The following is a 7055-nucleotide window of genomic DNA, read 5'->3' on the forward strand; positions in this document are numbered from 1 at the left end:
TCTTAAGTTAAATTTTCTTTGGAAAACTAGTAACTGTAAGCACTCCCTTTGTCCTTTTGAAATGTAACAGGAAGAAGATAGTGCCCCTATCTCAGTTTCCTGGGAAAAGATTAGCTCTTGGTTCCAAACTGTAAACCTACCTCCTTAACATCTTGAGACTGTGCATGGAATGAATGTATTCACTTAGCCACCTGAAAAGGATGAGCTCTTTTTTGCAACCTCTTCAGATCGTCTGCGATGCAGCATATTTTGGTTTAATGCTTATTCAATAATAATTTTTTTTCCTCTCCTCTACCTTTGTGGAGAGTTTTGTTGGGAGAAGATTTGTTTTTAATTATATTTCCTCCTCCTTCCAAATATCGAGTGAGAGCAAGAGAGCGCACAAGCCAGCGCTCCCACAAGCAAAAACAAAACCAAACGAAAAAACTCGCAAAACACCCCAAAAGAAACTCATGAAGTTTAAAAATTAGAATTGCAAAAGCCTCAGATATGTAAAAGGATGCACCATCTTTTTACCCAGTATACTGGCCAAGATCAAAGTACAAAAACAAACTGTTCGCCAGGTTTTGGAAAAATCCACCGACACAAGCCGAGACCATCGTGAAGAAAGAGAAAGCACCCAGACTACTGACCAAAAGAGGTGGTGGAGACGCCGCCAGAGAGACACAGCGGGACAGGGACAAAGCGCGACAGAACGCAGGAACGCTACGAGTTGGGGAGAGAGGACGTGCGCCCCGGAGAGAGCCGAGGGGTTCCGGAGAAGTGGCGACGGAGACAGCCGAGAGTAGACGGACGGCAGCGGAGAGAGCCGAACCGGAGAGAACTCAGCGGGGAGAGCGGAGGGGTTCCAGAGAGAGTGCGTGGGACCAGCAGAGAGTAGACCAAAGGCGGCGGAGGGAGCCGAGGCTGGACGGAGTTCCAGGTAGAGTGCTGAAGCATTCCAGAGAGAACGGCGAAATTTCCGAGTGAGTGAGGCGGGGACTGACGAGAGTAGACGGAGCGTGGCGGAGAGAGCCGAGAATAGACGGAAGGCCACGAATACACCCGAGTAGAGGGAACTCTGGAGAGAGCTGGGAGTCCCCGAAAGCGCGCGGCGGAGCAAGCCGAGGCTGCCCGGCGGACCGAGGTAGTGCTTTTTCTTCTGTTCCAGCGGAGTCGTCGGCTTCGTGGGCAGAAGCAGACGTCTGGAGGGCGACTGCTCAGCCCTACCAGGCAAGGCCTCTAGGCGCGTTCCCTGAAGAGCCGTGTGAGCCCTCACGGGCACGTGCCCGTGGCGCGGAGCGCGCCCTCCAAGTCCCTGAAATGTCCCGGGGTGAACCCGGGATCTCCGATTTCAGCCCTGCTCCTTTTTCGCGCGCCCCTGGGCTTCCACCCTGTGCGTGCGTGGCTCGCCGCCCGCCCTGCGGTCTCCTCTCCAGGACTCGGCCCTGCACGGTCCCCGCTGCACCAAGCTGCAGCAGTCTCATCCCCTGTTTGTGCCAGCTGAGGGAAGCGAGTCTGTGTGCCGCCTTCCCCGCCTTCCCCGAGTGGTTTTGTTTGTGCCCCCAGGCCCAAGCTGGGGCGATCACACCGCTCACCTCATTTGGTTAGGTTATGCCACCTTAAAAAGAAACCCCATGTCAGTGGATGGACAGAAGTTCATTTCTTGCTCCCATCCGGTGCAGTAAGGGTGGTGCGCCGCACAGCTACCCAGAGTCGTAGGCTGGTGCTGGCGCCGTCTTACAGCTGCTCCGTTTGGAGCATATTAAGATTGAACATTGGTTATATACACTTTCGTTTGGAAGTGAAACATCGGCCAAAATTAGTCCTCCCATCCTTCCTGACTGCAACGGAGTTTGAAAATGTGGAGCGCAAACGGAAAGTTTGGCACTACCGTTTCAATGCATTTACATGGACCCAGGCAGAGCAAGGGATGTTGCCCTCCCCAAAGCAACCAACAACCCATTCCTCACCTAACACAGGAGCCACTTTTCTAGAAAAGTGCTCTAAACTTGTGGAAGCAGAAAGGACAATTTTAATCTCTATCGTATCACCATCTTCCTCCTTACAGTGTTAGTAATGCCTTTACTCTTTCTGCCCTCAAGTGATCTTCAGGTCTTTCTGCATCCATCAGGTGGAGAGTCACGAAGGAGGAAGAGGAACTGAATTTTGGAGTGAAGCACAGAGGAGAGGGTACAAGAATCCAAAAGAGAGAAAGAAAAGTCAGTAATGGGGCAAGGAGAAGCCTTTGAGTGTTTCTGATCCCACCCTGGAGTTTCTGGGACTGCAATGCTTCTTTCAAACCGCAAGCCCAGGTACAAGGCAGGGAGGAAAGAAGGGCTTAGATTTTGTGAAGAGAAAAATTTGAGAGAGTTTGGGGTGAGGGCGATGGAATAAAGAGTTCTGGAAAGAAGAGACTAGAAAGCTACTAGTAAGAATGGAGTTAGCACTCGAGTTGAATGTCTGAATTGGGTCTAGTTGCCCAGGTACCCTGAGGCCCCTAAGGAGCCACCCTCCTAAGCTCATTACCCCACTCCCCAATTTTTACTTGAAAAAATTGTGTGCAAGTGCATTGGGGCTGAGAGCTTTACTTTTAGCCTAAAGCATGGAGCAGTGGGCAGTTGTAGGATATAAAAGAGAGTATCAGACACACACACAGGCACAGCAGGAAACAGGACTCATTGGGACAAGTGCCTTCCCTTACATTAGGTAGATATATTTGTGTGAACTAAATTATAATCAAGAAGTAATACTTGATTGGGCCAACCCTGAGTAGGCAGAGGCCCACTGTCATGAGATGGCCAGGAGCAGCTATTATATATATCAAAGTTTTGTTTCTTTGAACTTGCTCCATTTTGATGCCAAGTTGGAGGAGCTTTTCTTGTCTCCTGGCCTCATATCCTACCCTGGACTTTCCTGGAGTTCTTCCCAGCCTGGTTCTCTGACATACTCTGCAGGCCTGAAGGGAGTATGGGCCCCACATCCCTGACACATCTGGATCCAAGTAGCACTCTCTTTGGTCTTGGATGTGACTGCTCCCTGTGGTTGTAGAGTCTTTCTGGGCCCAATCCCCTTTTTATCCAAACCTTGGGCAGCTTTAGAAGGGGAGGAAATAGCTCTGAAGACTGTATTTTTCTCTGCCCCAGCAGCAGTGGCCCCTCCCCCAGTGGTGGAGGGTACATTTGGGGGTTTGAATGAGCAACCTGGCCCCCTGCTGATCATGGCCCCCAGTTGCCTTAGCCATCCTAGGGTGGTAGGGCTTGGCTGATTCTGAGAGCCAGAGGCAGCCACCCTGTTTTGTTTTTCTTCCCCTATAGAAATTATAATCTGCTTTTGTTTGTCCTTATGTGTTCACACCCTTTCCTCTATTTTTTGAGGGAGGAAGGAAAGCTGGTCAGTAGCTCTGGTTGAGGGAGGGCATCTGTGATTGTCTTTAATGGGAACTACTCAGATGCTCCTACAGACTCCCTAGGGCTGGGTGCCAGTGTGAGGCTCCTTTCCATGGAGACAGGGCAGAGGATCTTCCCATGACACCCACGTGGGTGTCCTGCAGTCAGGATCCAGTGGCAGAGCTCCCTTTACTGTGGCTCTCTGTGTCTCTGTTTATATAAGACCCAGCAAGAGGGAGGAGACTGAACCTGAGTCACTGATGTAATCCAATCAAAAGAATCTCACACCCACAGGAATGGATTAGTTAGAAACAAAATCTTCTTGTTTTGGGGATTCATAAAAGAACTTCAAGCTGTCACACCTCATCCTCAACCTTGTTTTGTCTTTACTTTGCTGTTCCACTACTCTAGATTATTTTGAATCAAATTCCTGATATGTCTTTTCATCCATAAATTGTTAAGTATACTTCTCTAAAAAGTACTCTTTTTAAGACAACACAAAAATAGAATAATCACACTTAATAATATTAATTATTTAATATAACTCAGTATTCAAATTTCCCCTATTATCTTTTTTTGCTTTTTTATAGTTTTTCAAAGATATGAATAAAGTTCAAATTTTGCAATTGGTTGTCATGTCTCTTATTTTGTATGTTCTTACTATATGTTTTTATCTTGCAATTTATTGAAGAAACCAGTCATTTAACCCACAGAGTCACCTGTAGTCTAGATTTTGATAACTGTATCCCTGTAGGGTCAATTAACATGTTCCTCTACCTCTTCCATTTTTTTCATATAATAAAATTTAATGTTTAGAGAAGTTTTAGATAACAGAAAAGTATAGGGGATTCACATATACCCCACCTCCTACCCCTCCCACATTTCCCCCTATTAATAGCATTTTACATTAGTGTGGCACATTTGTTACAGCTGATGAACAAATATTGAAGCATTGCTACACATCATGGCCTATAGTTTACATTTTGGTTTATACTTTGCACTGTACAGTTTTATGGGTTTTGACAAAGTGTATAATAACCTGTATCTATCATTGCAATATCATGCAGCACAGTTCCAATGTCCTAAAATGCCCTCTGTTCCTCCTATTCTTCCCTCCTCCTCCCCTGAGAACCTCTGGTAAACTATTTTTATATCAATATAGCAAGTTTTTCCATTACTACTCTAGTAATAAGTCTACTGGGAACTGAACCTGGGACCTCCTGTGTGGGAGGCAGTTACCAACTGCTTGAGCCACATCTGCTCCCCTCCTTTTAAAAAAAAATTTTTTTAGAGGCCTCTCTTAGTTTTTGTTTATTTGTGAATATTTTAAACTCATCTTTATATTTGAAGGACAATTTTGCTGGATAAGAAATTCTCGGCTGGTAATGCTTCTCTTTCAGTATCCTAGTTATATCATATAGTTCTCTTCTTGCCTCCATTAAAAAATGAATTTTTCCCCTTGGAGCCACACAAGGTGTCCAATGAGATTTTAATATATATATACATACTTATAAATTTCTGGATTTAAATATATTTGGTTTCTGGATCCTTTCGATGAGATTCTCATTATCCATTATCATGGTTAGCTTCCTTGCTTCTGGTATAATATGTTCCAGGATCCTTTCATATTTTAGTTCAGATCTAGAACCAGCTAATTTACCAAAGTATTTTGGTTCCTTTTAGGGAGAAATGGTAGTTAGAGACCAAAATCTGGTCAATGGGGCTTGATTTTTCCTGCCAGGTTATTCATTATTTCTAGACCTTTTCAGTGGATAGAATTAGAAATGTTCCTTTTATTTTTCTTTTAGAGAAAATATACCATGGGTTTATATGAAATTCCAATTCTAAGTCAGGAATACAGGGTTAGTACTTACCCTCTTTGGTCTTACATCTGTACCTCCTTTCTCCCATACTGAAAATCCTGCTTCAGAAGGACACCAACGTAATTATATATCTGCTTTATCCCACAACACACCAGAGCACAGTGTCAGTGTCTGGTGGGTCTCTGCAAAGCTAGAAGCCTGCACTATGTCCCTGTCTCCATGGAGCATCTGGGAAGTAGCTTCGCACTGAGGGCATTTCCATGGAGGCAGGTGTAGACAGGCTTCTTTCTGAGCACACGAGGCTCCATGAGATAGAGCTCTTAGAACTTGGGACCCAGTGGGATGTGAGCTTGGAACAGAGATGAGCTAGTTGTTCACCACATAGGTTTCTTCTTTTTTGGGGAGGCACACAACTAATTTCTCTGTCTCCCTTGGAGTTAGGTGTCTCCTAATCTAGCCGAATAAGAGTGAAAGTGAGGGCTTCCACTCATGATTCTCCCATGTTCCCCCCCTTTGTGGTATATATGACTTTGCATTTTCTCCCCCAACCCTTCCTGCTCTTTCCCCCTCCCCAAATTGCAGCTGCATTCCAGAGTAGTTAAAAAGGCAAGCCTCAGGAACTGGTTGTGAACCAGTGACTGGTCAGTAAATCTTGTAGCACTGTGTCCTTTAGCAATCCTATTGTCCTTCAGGTACCTTCCCTATCCGCAAGTAGCATGCATTATAAAAGATCTCTCTCAATTTGCAGGGAGCTTCAATGATTGAGCTCAGAAAACGCTGTCTGTCTTCCTGCTGCTGAGGATGAGGTCCCCATGTAAGTCCCCTAAACAAATGCTCATTACTTGCAAAGCTGGACTGGTCTGAGTCTTTCTTTGGTCTGACATATCCACCTCAGTCCAGTGGGAAGCTAATTTTACACATATTCTTGCCATATCAGGACACCTTTTACTGCTTGATGCAGGCAATATGCAGATCATGAGCTGAAGATGGGATGGCGAGGAAAAGCCAGTGAGGAGAGGAGAGGAGAAGGGGTCTGAGCAGCATGGGTGGGGGCTGTTGGGGGTTGCAGTAAAAGCTGAGAAGAGCATTCTGGTTCTACTCAAGGCTTAGCACTGGATAGCTGTGCAACTTGAGCAAGTGATTTTCACTCTCTGGGACACAAATTTTACATGCAGAAGGTATGCCAATCTTTCCTTTCCTATATAAGCCTTACTGAGAAAAGCACTTCACAATACAATGCCAGAACATTTAGGTGAATAGTTTTGCACATTTCTTGTGGGGAGCAGTGGATGGAAGGTGAGAATGAGAACACTGAAGTCAAAGCCTTGCATTCATCAAGCCCAGCCAGGAGGCATTTTCCTAGGCGTGGTCTAATAAACCGTCCAGGAGACATGCTCATTCTGCTCTGTGGGTATGCTATGAATGTGGGGTTCCCTTGCCTGGCTGCACGGGGAGGAGGCTAGGCCTGGAGAGTAACGGCTCCAAAGAGCACCTCTTGAGAGCAAAGGGGGAGGAGCCCTAATCTTGATGCTACCCTTGTATCCTTGAAACTTGAATGCAATCTTATCCCTAAACCCTCGATTCTGATCCCCATCCATGATCCCAACTATAATGCCTGATCCTGAACTGTAAATTATGCCCCTCACCTATGAACTCTGACCTTGGCTCTGGATCTATATATGAAACCAGTTTCAGAGCCTTAATGTAGATGAGCTGTAGAGATGTTGGTAGGATCCAAGGTCACTTACAGAAAAATGTAAGATCATAACCTGGTTCTCAGATTCCCATTGAAGGGTGAAGAAACTCTTACTTATAAAAATTAGCTTTGATCATTTTTTACCCTTTCAAATTCTTGTATTGTACC

The 7055-nt window shown here is 45.5% G+C and overlaps 1 long non-coding RNA gene across 1 annotated transcript in view; it reads right to left on the minus strand.

The window, feature by feature from the left end:
- Positions 1-3990, minus strand: part of LOC111767373 (uncharacterized) — a 111655-nt gene extending 107665 nt beyond the window's left edge. Inside the window, exon 1 of the long non-coding RNA XR_009186027.2 lies at positions 633-3990. This is a non-coding gene — a long non-coding RNA (uncharacterized lncRNA). The remainder of the gene's footprint in view (positions 1-632) is intronic.
- Between the last annotated feature and the right edge of the window lie 3065 nt (positions 3991-7055).

Source organism: Dasypus novemcinctus, chromosome 6 (assembly GCF_030445035.2).
Source record: "Dasypus novemcinctus isolate mDasNov1 chromosome 6, mDasNov1.1.hap2, whole genome shotgun sequence".
NCBI lineage: Eukaryota > Metazoa > Chordata > Mammalia > Cingulata > Dasypodidae > Dasypus > Dasypus novemcinctus.